Source organism: Pteropus medius, unplaced genomic scaffold (genome assembly GCF_902729225.1).
Source record: "Pteropus medius unplaced genomic scaffold, Ma_sr-lr_union100, whole genome shotgun sequence".
NCBI lineage: Eukaryota > Metazoa > Chordata > Mammalia > Chiroptera > Pteropodidae > Pteropus > Pteropus medius.
The window spans coordinates 15,714,374-15,730,739 of record NW_024354911.1 but is presented as its reverse complement, the minus strand read 5'-3'; the positions used below and the strand labels follow the sequence as shown (position 1 = coordinate 15,730,739).

The 16,366-nt window shown below is 34.1% G+C and overlaps 1 long non-coding RNA gene across 1 annotated transcript in view; it reads left to right on the top strand.

Moving 5' to 3' along the window:
• Nucleotides 1–2,511, top strand: part of LOC120597862 (uncharacterized) — a 35,678-nt gene extending 33,167 nt beyond the window's left edge. Inside the window, exon 3 of the long non-coding RNA XR_005651460.1 lies at nt 2,364–2,511. This is a non-coding gene — a long non-coding RNA (uncharacterized LOC120597862). The remainder of the gene's footprint in view (nt 1–2,363) is intronic.
• Nucleotides 2,512–16,366: the final 13,855 nt, after the last annotated feature.

The following is a 16,366-nucleotide window of genomic DNA, read 5'->3' as shown; positions in this document are numbered from 1 at the left end:
CCTCCATTCTGTCTTTGTTAGATCTAAGGGCAGGGACATAATCAAAGATTTTCATGAGGAAAGAAGAAATGATGATGATGTTAATGACGTTTTTTAAGCTCATCTTTACTCTCTTTTCATTAGAACATAACTTCCCATCTCTGCTACACTGGCATATCATTGTGGTATTTAAAGTACATCATTTAACATGGTTTTTACTGTACGTAATTAATTACCTAGTGGGACAGGGTGATCAAAATGAAAATGTGCGGGTCACATCTTCAGAGATTATGATTTAGCACTCCTGCTAATTCTGAGGCAGATGATCCAAAGACTACATTTTGTAAGACATTGGTTTGTAGGGGAAAGCTTTTAGATTTTATCCTAAGTGTGGTACAATGACTTAGACATATCTATTCTATTAATATTATCAACATTAGAAACCATCAATTGCAAGTAAACCCAGACTTTAATAGCCTATATATTTTTAGTTGACTTTTCTCCCCAATGCAATATAGTACAATACACAGATAATCAGTTTGGTTTCTTTCTTCAGGCAAGAGACCATGGAATTTATATAAACAATTTCCTGACTGGCCAGTCACAATGTGGGCTAAATTTATCATGCAGATTAATGACGGAGGGTTTTTACAGCTAGGTGGAAACAGAATATTACCTTCCCAATATTAATACGAGGTTACATATAAGACCCAAATAATTATTACCCAATAATTCTCTTGGAGGTGGTTTTGTAATATAGAAAACACAAAGAAGTAAATGATAAATGAAAGTAAATCAAACTTTTTTACTACAGATCTTGCACAAAATAATTATTAGCCTAGTTAAGTAATTATTTAAAAGGCAATAACAATAGCCAATAAGATGGGTCACAATTATAAATCATTCTAAAAATCAGTACCATAATTATATTTGAGAATCATATATACTGAAGAACATTCAATGTAGTAGTCATCTAGCTTGCTTCTTATAGCTGTGCCTTTTGTAAGAATGGCTCACATCATTAGTGATTTTCCTGCCATGTAAAATCCTTTTCTTTGTTAATATCATCTGTAACCAGGCCTTAGGTCATCTAATCTTTCTAAAATATATTGACTTTTAATCTCTTACATTTGTCTTAATTAGTCTGCATTTTAAATCTCCCAAACGAACCAGGTAGAGAATCAGAACACATGCTGTGTCTGTTGAGGGCCAGTTTTGAATTTGTGTCAGCTCCAGGTGACCTTTTGAGAAAAGAGGTTTTACCTCCTTAATAGTCTCAGATACAACAAATATATAATAACTGAAAGATTGGTTATATACTCTTATAGAAGCAAGGTTTTATTAATCATATTTCTAAGTGGCTTTAAGAGTTATTCATTTATTTCATGAAATAAGTATTTGTTGAGCACCTAGTAAGTACCAGGCAGTATTCTAGGCTCTGGGGCTATCCAGAGGTAAAAAAGAAAAAAAAATTTTGTGCTCCTGAAATTTTCATTCTAGGGACTGAGACATACAATATGCAGAAAACCAAGGGTAATATGATAGATAAGTGCAATGCAGAAAAATTAAGACTAGTAAGGGAATGGAGTGTGACAAGAGTGGTCAAGGAAGATCTCTCTAAAACTGAAGACACTTGAATGAAGCAGAGAGTTCTTTGGCCACACTTAGGCTGGAATGATCTTTTTTGAAATCTAAATATGATATTTCCCTCCCGCTTCTTGGAATCCTAGGATGGCTTCTCTTCCCAAGTGCAACACAGATGATGATTCCATTTTCTGCTCAGAAGCATTGGAAGAGAGTTAGACTTGGGGAGAAGAAAATGAGTTAGGTTTTGGATATATTAGGTTTAAGGGGCCTTTGAGACAGGCTAATGGAGATGTCAAAAAGCGAGTTAGATATTTCGGTAGGGAGTCTGGCTGGAGATGTTATCTGTCTGTAGAAAGAACTCAAAGCCATGGCATAGATAAGAGCACTCAAGAAGAGGTTATGAAAAAGGAAGAGAAGGAGACTGAGGACCACACCTTAAGAATCATTAGTGGAAAAGAATATATGTCTATAAAAGAGACAAATAAGAAGTAGCCAGAGAGGTAATAGAAAAACCTAGGGACAACAGTGCCATGAAGGCCAAGGGATGAGGGTATTTCAAGCAGATGTGCATGGTTGACCACATGGGATGCTGCTGAGAGTCGAGAAGTTGAAAATAGTCAATGATCCTTTGGATTTAATGCACATGGGGAGTAAGAGCTGGCATAAGGAAAGAACATTGTTCTTGAGACACAAAAACTGAGATTTATTAACTTCATCACTAGGCAGATGTATTGGCAAATTATTCAACTTCTTGATGCTTCATTTTCTCACCTAGAGCCTCTTATGCCCTCTTCAAGATTTCATTTACAGCTCCAGCAACAACTTATTGAACTCCATGGATTCAACAATTTTGGCACTGGGGACCGGTGCTCCTATGAGAATCTGATGCCTGATGATCTGAGGTGGAGCTGAGGCGATGATGCTAGCCCTGGGGAGCGGCTGCAAATATAGGTGAAGTTTCACTTGCTCACCTCCTGCTCTGCAGCCTGGTTACTAACAGGGGTTGGAGACCTCTGCTTTATAAAACTTAAGGTTTGCAACTATACGTTTCTTAAGACACTTATACTTAAGCATGAAAATATGTTAACAGAATTAGTCATGAGGAAAACGCAAAGTATAAACATAATGTGATAGCACTACACACCCATCAGAGTGGCTAAAATAAAAAATAGCAATAACATCAAATGTTGGTGAGGATTTAGAGAAATTGGACCACTCATATACGTTGCTGGGAATGTAAAATGGTACAATCACTGTGGAAAACAGTTAAACAGTTTCGTAAAAAGCTAAACAAGCAACTATCTCCCAACCCAGAAATTGCATTCCTGGGCATTTATCCCAGAGAAATGATGATTTATGTTTATACAAAAACCTGTGCATTAATGTTTATAGCAACTTTATTCATATTAGCTAGAAACTGGAAATAGCCCAGATATTTTTCAATGAGTGAACGATTAAACAAACCTTGGTGTATCCATACCAATGGAATATTATTCAACAATAAAAATGAATAAACTGTTGATATGTATAATAACTATATATACACTCAATATATACAACAATTATAATCAGGGGAGCTGATGGCGTAAATCTCAGTCTGAGGGCAGGAGAAGACCGATGTCCCAGCTCAGTAAGGCAGGCCAGGCAGGGAACAAACCCTCCTTTCCCCTGCCTTTTTGTTCTGGGCAGGCCCGCAATGAATTAGATGATTCTCACACACATTGGGAAGGGCAATCTGCTTTACAGAATCCATAAATTCAAATGCTAATCTCATCTGAGAACACCCTCACAGACACACCCAGAGATAATGTTTAATCTGGGCACCCTGTGGCCAGGTCAAATTGACACATAAAATTAACCATCACAGCTGTTTATTTGGGCAACTGCTTCTTCCATGCTTTTATTCTCATAATAGCCTCGCCCCATCGCTTGTCATTCATCTCTTTAATATAAACTCATAAGATAGTTCCCAAGTGTTCCAAACATCAGTTTTCCTTATCATTGATAAATTAACGATATTACTTGCTTCTAGAAACTTCTTCCTTTAGTACTTTCAGGAGTTTCAGAAGCTCTTGTCCATCCTGGGCTTCTATCTATGGCACTCCTATGACCTGTGACACTTTCTGTTTGAAGCTTCCAGTCTCAGGAGTAGAAGTTTTACCTTTTCCAAAACTCTCCCATCTGCCGTTCAGAAATGTACTGTCCTTGGTGTACGATTTATGTTTTCCAAATTGTTGATAATATATTTTGTCAGTCCTGTTTGACCTTCATAGCACATGTTTAAGGTCTGTTAGGTTCAGTCTCACAATTCCTCACCTTCTTTGAGTTTAACTTCCAATGTTCTCCAGCCAAAGACCACCATAACACATCCATAAAGTGTTACATTCATTATTAAGTTAATTATTGTTAGCTCACAGTTTGGTTTACTTACTACGGCAGTAAGAGAAATGATGGAGTGTCTGGGCGAAGGTGTTACAAAAGACGTACAGGATTTGGGCTGTGATTATCTTAATAAATCTTATCCAGGAGGAGGGCAAAGAAGATCAAGGGTAGTGTTGTAAGCGGTAAAGCAGCAACAGTCACTCTTTATAGGGTAATTAGAATGGCAAGCTTTACAGGACAAAGAATCCATCGTCTTCAATAATAAAAAGAAAAAGCTGGCAGGGAGAAGCAGTAGTCACTCATATTGGCCAGGACGGGGGAATGCTCGGTCATCTTTGTGGCCTGGATGATGTTCCTGTTTCGCCTCTGTTCAGACATGCTTACAAAGTGGTCTTGGCTGTCTTGATCTATCACAACCATGGGGTGGCCTTGTCTGACATTCGTGTTCTGTGAAATTACTTCTGTTTAGCAGGGCAACACCAAAGCATAACTGTGAGTGAGAAGACAACTGTAACAGCACCGAAGTCTAACTGATAGTTCCAGGCAGCTCCTGGGGGCATAGACATACTTTTCTCTTTCTCACACGAAATTATGCATAAATTTCTCCTCTGAATTACTGTAACACTTACTATTACTACTTCTTTTCATGACATTTAATTTGATGCAGCTTCCTTAGTCAGTGGACTGCATGTGTGCCATGTCTCCTCAAGGAGATGAGAGCACCTGCAGGGTAGTGACTAAGGCTTAGAATTTGGGATCTCACTCGGAGTTTAATAGCCTCTAGATGCAATTCTAGTAAGTAGATTCTTATTGTTAAATTTTAAAATGAATGAATGAATGTGTGAATTAATGAATAATTCGAATCCAAATAAAGCTCATTTCGGTTTTTCAATTTTAAAGAATTAAAGAAAAATAAATCAATTCTTGTTTAAATCAAACAAAAAGATGTTTTCTCTTTATATGTCAAATAAAAGAATTGAGCTGAAAGTAAAGTCGATCAAGTCGATGCAAATATTTGAATGAAGAAAAGACTTGCTGGTTATTTAAGATGTCAGTAATATAAATCTTCAGCTAGGTATGAGGCATCATTTAATAAAAAATGGAAATTGCTTTTTATTTCAAAACTTTATGGAATATTTTACTTGCCAAAAAGAAAATTTATTCATTATTTACATATTATCTTCTCGTACATAATACTTCTTTCTTACTTCAATTGATAAAGCAATTGCTATTTCAATGAGTTTCTGTAAATTTCAAATTAAATTAATTCATAGATGTATAAATATTGATGTTTAATTGATCTACATATTTTTTACTTTTTTTGAACTAGGTATATTTCTAATAATTGCTAATCACTAAAATAAATAAATATTATGTGTAGAGCACTTAATAAAATTGGGGGATAGGTATTAACATTTACAGAATATGTGGGTTAAAAATATCTTCGACAAAGAACTCAAAATATGAGGAGTAATGTCATATATACCTTATTACATATATATAGAAGTAGACTTATATATATATAATATTAATTAATATGAGAGAGAGAGGGATTGATTCTAAGGAATTGGCTTAAATGATCATGGCTGTTGCCAAGTCTCAAATCCATCGGGCAATCTTGTAGGCTGAAAATGGAAGTAAAAGTTGATGTTGCAGTCTTGAATCCAAAGGCTGGAAACTCAGGCAGTCTGGAAGCAGAATTCCTTCTTCTTCAGGAAACCTGGGTCTTTGCTCTTAAGGCTTTTAAGTTGCTGGATGAGGCCTACCCACATTATGGAGGGTATTCTGCCTTTCTTAAAACATTTTATTATGTTAATCACATCTGAAACATACTTTTATAGCAACATTTGGACTAGTGTTTGACTAAGCAACTATTCTCCCTAATTTAGCCAAGTTAAGACATAAGATTAAAGATCACAATATATTTTTTACTAGCCATTGAACTGATAAAAAGTCTTACGCTGAAAGTTTCCTTCCACATTCACACATTGTAAAACAGTTGATTTAAAAAAATCAACTTCTTAGCAGAAAAAATCATTCTGTTGTATAGAAAAGGACACGATATTTGAGGACTGAATGATTTTTTAAGGTCACTAGTAAGTCTATAATGCAGCTTATTAACAAAGAACTCGAACTTTTGTTCTCAATCCAGTGTATCAAGGTCACTCCATTTCTATAAAATCTTGGTGTGCATGACCATTTTTTACACATTTGGAATGTCATTTTGGTTACCCACTGAGGCATTAACAACAGCCATCTATAGGTGCTTTCATAATAGTCTCCAGTTAATGGCAGCTTCTTTTTAAATAAATAACTTCTAGATTATGCAAGAGTAATACCCCATTCCCAATCCATTAGAATATTGAACTATCTTTGTTGCTTCTTATCTCTACTCCTGACTTCTTTAATTTGCGAACTTCACAAATCCTATTTTAAAGAAGAGTCAGAGAGCTAGGTAGAGAACTGTGACAATTGTATGCCTTACATTCTTAGTTTCTATCTACTTGAATAATTTCTTACTTTAATATTGTGCTCTCCATGTTTGGACCCGTACCTCTAATGTTGTCACAGCCTATGTCCCTCAGTTTTGAACTTGCCATTTATTCAATACTCCCATTGGGTTTGAATCCTGTATTTGCCATTTAATAACTTTCTGAGATTCAATTTTTTATCTTTTATTAAAATATAGACAAAATTCTAACCTCACGAGATTTTTTAACATGATGTATGCTATATACATACCTGTCTACCGTGCTTGGCACAAATTTGCTCTTTGATAAATGCTAACCATCTTACCACTCACCAGTGATGCTTTAAATCTGCTTACAGGACTCCTAATCTGACTCTAGTTTCATATTCTCTCTTCCCTGATCAAATTGAGAAATGTCATTTTCTACAGTAGTTAGAACCACAGTAATGGAAGGTGACAGATAAAGAGTCGAAATATTATTTTACCCCATTGTAAAAGCTTCCAAGCTAATCCCAAGAGATAATGACAGGTTTTGAAAGGATCCCTAATCAGATTCTACCAGTTGGAGCTGCAGCAGCAGGTTGTTATTGGGAGGTAGAGAGTTGACTTGAAAGAAAGGTGCAATAACGAGGAATTCAAAATTGTACTCTGAAAAACTATTGAGTCAAAGTGAAATAAAAATTCCTCCAAGGCAATTATTTGTAGTTTAAACTTCAGTTGCTAAAAATGTGCTATCTGGAGATGATCAGTGACTATTTCATGTACTACTCTCATAGGTAAAACCTGTAATGAAGAATAATCATAATTTTGAGTTTGTCAGGGTGAATATTCTGTGAAATGGTGCATTTTAGAGTATATGACATTTTCCATCATAAAACTAGAGTATCAGATGGTGTTCTAGTTACCTAATTAACTAACAGCTGTCATAACCATATCACCCACAAATATCATTAGTCAAGAGATACATGAGAGAGTGTTCAGTGCCATATAAAATAGTATACACACTGGTGTATTCAAACCTGCATGCAGACTTTCATATAATTATTGGAAAAACTAAAAAGTTACATTCTAATTTTATAAATCTTCAGAAAATTTTTATTTCTAAATATAGTGTATAAATAGTGATGGTGGTAGCGATGATGATGTGATAGAATCTGTTGCTATCTTAGCTGGGTAACTATAGCACTTTATACCTCTTTCTCTTAGCACATATAACACATATTTGTAGTTTATTTATGTACCTGTCTCTTACACTAAATCGTGATCCCTTTGATGGCAGATTCTATGTCATCCATCTTATCTTGGTGCTCAGCATCTGCCTGACATGTTGTAGATAGTCACTGAACATTTGATGGATTGCATTTTGTTAAAGGATAAAAGGAAAGAACTCCATCATATCATGACTTTAGTGTTTACCAGGCTCAAGGAACTATATTAAATCTTATGTTTAGCTAAAGCAGTTTAGACACAGACCCTATTGTCATGCTTCTTACAGTGGGCTGATTTAGAGAATTTGAGTATTTACTGTTACATGACTCTGAGCTTCCCTTTCCTGGTGGTCTGGGTGTTTAAGGGCACGTTCCTGAAGGCTGACCTATGATTTTGAGCTTGGGAGAGGTGACTTTAACCTAGTAGAAAAGCCAGCTCTGGTATCCAGATTGCATCTAAAATACATATTGGCTTGTGTACAGTTTCATGAGAATTTGGTTTCTAGGCAGGCTTTGCTAGATCAAGTGTCCATTGTGCTAAAGAATTTAGTCATTTGGGTATTCAGAGGAGGGAAGGAACATTGTTAAATTGTGCAGCAACATTATACTTTAATTACATAAGCAAAGAAAAAGTAAAGTTAAAAACCATACCATGTCCTACAATACTTGTAAAGTCATGTTCATTAAATGTTAGAAAACATTGTGACATACCACAGATAACTCTCAAATCATCTTAATTGTTATTTCATATAAGAAATCACAACAAGTCAATTAAATAACAGATTGCTAGGTTTTAAAAAAGATACATGCTTTGGTTTTATATGGTTTTTGAACTTTCGGGATCAAAATGATTTTAAAATATCATGAACTATAAAAAAGTAATTGAATTTACTCAATTCCAAGTGTCCAATTATGAGCATTGGTAAGCTATTCATGAGCTGCGTCCATCCACAGCAAACATGTGCAGTTGGCAGCATTTCTATCAAAGGCGGCTCAACCATCGGCCTCTCTATATAAAAGGAACCATTTGACATGTGATAAGGATCGTCTAGAAGTAGTTTTATTTTAAAAATTTAATAACTTAGGTTATATGTATATTAGAGATAAAAATCTATAAAAGGCGCCTAAACTCAATTATTGTAAAATTCAGGATCACTATATTATGTATCTTTACACGGTATATTTTCACTTCCAATCTAGAGAACAGCAACAACAAAATAGCTGATACAAATCCTAAGGCTGCCAGAATATTAGCTCTCAGAAAAACAAATAAATAAACAAAAAACAAAGTACGAAACCAAATATAGCCTTTTGTTAGATTTTCAAAGTAAAAAATTAAAACTACCACAGACATTGTTTGAAGGAAGATTTACCAGAGATAAAGCCAAATAAAGCACGAGTAGTAGAGATAAAGGAGGGGAAAGAAGAGTGAGAATTGGCTTGTGAATATCACTGTGTTGTTTTGAGTTGTTATTGTTGAATATTAATGTTTAAATACAAACCTCTACATGTATGCTTAACTTATTTCCCTTGCTCTCAGTTTAGACTGTAAGCTTGGAAAGGGCAAGAATTATTTATGTAGATATAAATATGGGTATAGATTTATAGATCTATCTAACTATATATCATATATATATATATGTGTATATATGATTTGAAATGTATGTGTGTGTGAGTGTGCGTGTTTGTGCGTGTGTATCTCCACGGCTGTGTTAGCATATCCTTTGGGCTATTTGCTGAACTAAAGTGTGGGTAGAGCAAACCTGCAGTTTTACAAGAAAAGACCCGTGGTTGTAAATCATCACCTTCCTTCACAGTCTCATTCGCACACTGAAATTGCGTCACAGCAGTTATGATACATTTGGAGGTGAAGGAAAATGATAAAACAGAGAGATTAGTTAAATCTATTTGTGGGTTATGTGAAGGAAATGTAATTCTGCTGTTCATCAACATACTAGTCTTTACTTATTCATTCATTCATTCATTCACTCATTCATTCATCTGTATTTACCAAACTTTTATCTAGTGCTATAGGTCCTGTGTTTCTTGAAGCAAGAGCTTCAACATGAGCGATACTTTTCAGTGGCTAATGAATTACTCATTTTACCTGAATAAAAAAAGGGAGTCACAAATAAATAGAAAGATATCCCTTATTTATGAATTGGAAGACATATTATTAAGATATTGATAACACCTAAAGTCATCTATAGATTCAAGGCTATCTCTATCAAAATCCCAATGACTTTATTTTTGCAAATATAGAAAAAAATCCATCCCACAATTCATACGGAATCTCAAAAGATTCCAAATTGCTAAAACAATCTTGAAAAAGAAGAACAAAATTGAAAGTCCCACATTTCTTGATTTCAAAACTTACTACAAAGCTACAGTAATCAAAACATCATGTTACTGGCATAAGGATAGACATATAGATCAATGGACTAAAATAGAGAACTCAGAAATAAACTCTCACAGGTATGGTCAAGTGACTTTTGACAAAGGTGTGGAGGAAGAATGAAGTTGGGCCCTTAACTTACAAAATATACAACAATTAACTCAAAATGGATTAAAGATCTAAACGTAGAAGCTAAAACTATAAAACTCTTAGGAGAAAACATAGGGGAAAATCTTCATGACCTTGGATTTGGCAATAATTTCTTGGACATGATATTAAATGTATAGGCAATCAAAGGTAAAAATAGAAGTTGGACTTAATTACAATTGAAAATCTTGTGCATCAAAGAACAATAATAACAGAATGAAAAGGCAACCCACAGAATGGGAGAAAATATATGCAAGTCATATATCTGATATAGGGATTAATATTAAGAATATAGAAAGTTACAACTCAACAACAAAAAAGAATAAACAATGCAACTAAAAAATGGGTAAAGGACTGAATAAATATTTCTCCAAAGATCTATGGATGGCCAATAAGCACATGAAAAAGTGTGTAACATTACTAATCATCAGGGAAATGCAAATCAAAACTACATTGAGATACCATTTCATACTGATCAGGATGGCTATTTTCAAAACGAAACGGAAAATAACAAATGTTGGTGAAGATGTGGAAAAATTTAAACATTTTCCCACATTGCGTTGCTGGTGGGAATAGAAAATGGCACTGCTGCTGTTGAAAACTATGATGGTTCCTAGAAAAATTAAACATAAAATTGTTGTAAGATCCAGCAATTCTACTTTTAGGTATATACCCAACACAATTGAAAGTAGAGACCCAAATAGATATTTGTACATCAATATTCCTAGCAGCGTTATTCACGATAGCTAAAATGTAGAAATAACTTAAATGTTCACTGATGGATAAATGGATAAATAAAATGTAGTGTATATGTATATATAATATATATAATATGTTATAGGTATATAAATATATAATACCATGGAATATTATTTAACCGTATAAAGGAGTGAAATTCTCATATACTGCAACATGGATGAACTTTGAAGGCATTATGCTAAGTAGAAGTCAGACACTAAAGTAAAATATTGTATATAAGGTATATACCATAGTCAAATTCATAGAGACAGAAAGTAGAAAGTGATGGTTGTCAGGGGCTGCCGGGAGGAGAGAATGGGAATTATTGTTTAATGGATAGAGTTTTAGTTTGGGGAAATGAAAAAAGTTCTAGAGATGGATGGTGGTGATGCTTACACAACAACGTGAATATTCTTAATGCCACTGTACTGTATACTTAAAATGGTTAAAATGGTAAAATTAATGTTATGTATATTTTACCCAAACAAATAAGCAAACTATCAATAGCTTAATGAATGAAATAAAGATGTAAAAGCTCATGGAGTTCCTCAGAAGAAAAGAGCTCCACGCTAGCAAGTGAAAAGGCAAGTCATTGTTCAGATTCTAATAAAGAGATATCACGGCTGAAAGACAATATTTCACAGGTTTTGCTTGAATCCCCAGGATTGCCAGTTTAAATATAAAAAGTCACCCATTCTAATGTGTGTACTGTAATACTACTGAAGAGAAATCAAGAACTTGCTTTTTTTCTTTCCTATTTTAGTTGCATACAATTTTCAGAGCTCTTATATGTTCTCATGAGAAATGCCTTTTAAATTTATGGATTAACAACTATACTCTTCTTGCATGTTATTTTAAAAAAAAAATCAAAGCTTTTGCTAAGAAGTAAAAAACGATCAATGCCACCAGGAGATGTTTTTTCAAGGAGAGGAAACTGGTTCTTATTGAAGAATAAGTTGTGTATGCAACCCAGAACACAGTTGGAAATCTTTGGGTATGACCAATCTCAATTATTAATACCTTAATAAGTTCCTGCTGTCCTAATTAACTAACCTATAAACTCAGAGGTGACTGAATTAAACAGAATAGAATGCTTGTGTAGTATATGTTATGAAATTAGATCCTAATAAACATTTAGAGAGGTACCCACTTCTACAAAAGTTTAAAGGAAACTGTAGAAAGGTTAGACTATTAGCACAAATAACTTTTCTGAACAACTCAGCATTGAACTGGAAGGCAAAAAGAGCTTTGCCAGGAATGAGGACAGAGACATTCTTTTCCTAAGAAGAGGCCCTGGGACTCCATCCCTCTGGACCAAAACACCATTGATCTATAGGCCGGTCCAAATCTGTTTTCCTCCCACTTGTAATGTAACTCTTGCTACTTGGGAGGAGAATAAACCATAGGAAGGACAAATTTTTTCCCTTTGATTGTTATTTCAATTAAATGTATAATTTTATGTGTGTGTGTTTGCTCTTTATTTTCTCCCTGATATTCCTAACTATTTTTAAATTATGTGACGGGTAGAAAAGAAAAAAAAGCCTTTTGCAAAAAATACATATAGTACTTTGTGCATTATGGGGTGAAAATGGAAACACTGAAATTACATAGATTCTTTTTTCAAATTTTTTTGTGGTAAAAGTTTTGTTTTTAAAAGCAATAATTTGTCCTGAAAATCCTCAAATCCTGAGGAAAAAGTACTACAATTTTAAGAGTACTCTTTATTTCCTGGAAAGAAAGTAATAACAGAAATAACTTCCTATCAATTAGAATAGTGTTTCTCAATTTTTATTAGTGTATCAGAATCACCTAGGAAGCTTGACAAATATTGGTATCCTGGCCCCACCCTAAGTCTGAATCAGCATTTATGGGTTACTAATATTTATAGTTTTGATAATTTCCCTATTGATTCTGATGCACCAAAGACTCCGAACTATAGATTTAGGATGTCTTTGACATTCTGAAAGACAGGTAGTTAACATCATGCAATTTTTCTACTCTAAAGCTGAATGGAGTTTTTTTGGGCCCCACTTTTTGTATTAACATCAGTTAGTGTTACCTACATTGACCAAAGTTCATGAATATGTAAAAATACCAACGAGCGAACTGTTGGAACTACCTAAAGAGACTATATAGGCATCTCATACTTTTAATCAGTAGTTGGACCAGTCTATAACTACACAAGAAGAACGAAGAAGCAGATATAACTTTATTTGCAATAGAGAAATCTATTACATGATGTGGTAAATAGAAAAACTTCCATATGTAGATCTTAAAGTGCTTTTTGATGAGCCTAAGTAAAGAGGAAACTTCTTCGTTACGAATATTTTCTTGAAGCAAGTTGAAAAATTCTGGCAACATCTAAATTGAGTTTCATGAGATTAATTAGGATATTGAGGCAACTGGGAGGCATAGGATCTAACCTTTATGTTATGTTATCCGTCATGAAGACATAAGTTTTTCTTTAAACTAATAGTATTTCCATGTAAACACATATGAAATTAAATCTACTTCTGATTTCATTCTCTCTATTCCCTCAAGACTTGTTCTTTAAGTAGTTACCAAGCTGCATGATTAGTTTTGGAACAACAGGCATCTCCACAATTACAGATTTATAATAGGGAGAAGTGTTAGTATATAAAAACTCAATCCCTAAAAAAAAAGTAAGGTGAGGTTATTTCTCATTTTCCAAGCAAGGCCTATGGCAGTTTTAGAAAGCTTTTTCTAGAAAACCTAGAAAGCTTTTATAGAAATAGAATTATTTTATTTTTCCAAATGTTAAAAACCATAAGATCAAAGCTATTCAGCAAATTCTTTCCTTCCTTTTGCTTTTCTAGTTATAAAATGTCTGCAAAATGTTAAATTTGGGCTCTTGGTTTTTTGGCACAGTGTATGGGCTAAATTCAGCCATCATGGTGCTTCTTGCTTATACGATAGTGATAACAACAGCTGGAGCTCCTAGAAACCACCTTCGACATTAATTTCTTTTTTCTTGCTTCAGTTAGCATTTTGATTCTGTCTCTAATGATTCCAGGTCTGACAGTGGCAGAGTAAGTGCGCATTGCTGACTCCACCTAACAGAATAGATTAGGACGATAAATCTCAGGGTATGAACCACTTACAGACATCCTTTGTTTAGATATTTTCTGTGTTGTAATTACAGATGAGTATACCCTCCAGGTTCCTTTATGCTCTGGGGAAATTGTATGTATGTTTGAGAGGCGTAGTCACTCTGCACTTACATCTTCCTATCAAGGCTTCTTTCCCCCAGATTTTAATAAATTCACCAGCTCTTTACTAGAGAAATTCATTAGTTTGATGAAGTCAAATGAAAGGTGATTTTTAGACTCATACTTTCCATCTATTACAGAGCAAGTAAACAGGAAGCTGGAAGTCCACAGTAGTTTCTTAAAATGACTTGCTTTTTGGTTAAAATTGAAGCTAACTGTTCTGCTACCAAAAGATGAAGAATTAAGTAAAGATTATTATAAATTTCTCCTTTAGCTGTCTATTATTTTATTATATATATATGGAATGTAATCTTTTGCTGGGCTACAGTCATGTTCCACTTAATGATAAGGATATGTTCTGAGAAATGCACTGTTAGGTGATTTTGTTGTTGTGCAAACATCAATAGAGTGCCTTTACACACACTTAGGTGGTACAGCCTACTACATACCTAGGCTGTATGGTATAGCCTATTGCTTCTAGACTACAAAGTTTTATAGCATGTTCCTATACTGAATACTGTAGACAATTGCAATACAATGGTGGATATTTGTATATCTAAACATATCTAAACATAGCAAAGGTACGGTAAAAATATGACATAAAAAATAAAAATGGTACACTTGTATAAGGTATTTACCATGAATGAAAGTTGCTCTGGGGGAGTCAATGAGTGAGTGGTGAGGGAATGTGAAGGCCTAGGACACTATTGCACACTACTATAGACTTTATAAACACTGTACACTAGGCTACACTAAATTTATAAAACAATATGAGATTAAATCAAGCACAAGCAAAATAATGAAATCAAGAGACGCAGTAAACCTAAGATGTATGAGGCTGTTGCTGACCTAACAAGGCTTACTGTTTTACAGCAACCTTTTTTTATAATTAGAAAGAGTATGCTTTAAAATAATGATACAAAGTATAACATAGTAAATACATAAACCAAAAACATAGTTGTTTATTATCATTATCAACTATTGTGTATTGTACGTAATCGTATGTGCTGTACTTTTATATGACTGGCAGTGTAGTAGATTTATTTACACCAGGATCATCATAAACACATGAGTAATGCATTGCATTATGATGTTATGATGGCTACAACATCACTAGGTGATAGGAAATTTTCATTATAATCTTATGGGACCACTGCTATATATGCAGTCAGTCATTGACCATATCTCAATTTTGAATACTCTAGCTTTGTGAGTGTATTTGTGCGTGCGCGTGCGTGTGCGTATGTGTGTGTTTAACTCTGATTTCCGGAATTAATGAAGATAACTTATCTTTGATTCATTTAGTTCTTTTTCTGGGGTTTGTCTTTTTCTTTTGTTTGGAACATATTTCTATATCACCTTATTTTGCCTAACTCTCTGTGTTTGTTTCTGCATATTAGATAGATCGGCTATGTCTCCTGGTCTTAAAAGAGTGGCCCATCTTGGTGTGACTTTTTCTTTACATGCTTAGCTGTAGAAAATCTGTTCTGTTATTCTTCAGGTCATTCTCAGCCATAGTTGTTCTAAATGTGGTTGCAGTTTTGGTGTGTTTGTAGGAGGAAGTGAGCTCAAGCTCTTCCTACTCCAGTATCTTAACCTCCAGCAAAGTAATGTAATATTTTTGATCCCACACTGTCTTAAGGTTAAATCTTTGTTTTTCTATTTAATAATTAAATGGCCAAGTTCAAACCAGCTTAACTATTCTGAACTTCTGCTTCTTTGCTTCTAGAAAAGGGAATAATAAATCTAGCTCAGTTAAGTTGTCCTAAATAAAATAGATAGAATATTTAAAATATCTAAAACTTTGGTCTGAACAAATAAAGCCTAGCAAACTTTACAACGTTGCCTGTATTTTCAAAGAGAATAAAAGAGAATGTAGAAACTGCAAATAACTTAAATTCTATTAATAAAGGAACATTTGTGTAAATTAAGGACACACAAAATATGGGAAATTATATAGTTATTAAAAAGAATGAGCTAGATCTATATTTATTGATCCAGAGATACGTCAATGATATACTTTTCCGTGGCAAAAACACAAGTTGCAAACTAATGTGTATAACACAATCCCATTATGTAAAAAGCATTAAGACAGACCATATGCATGTGTTTACATTTGGAATATTTATATGAGCACAGAGAAAATGAGAGAAAGGTATATTCACTCACTTCACCAGCTTCATGTATTCACTGAAGTGCCACTTTCTCAAGAAGGTGTTTCCTGATGGCA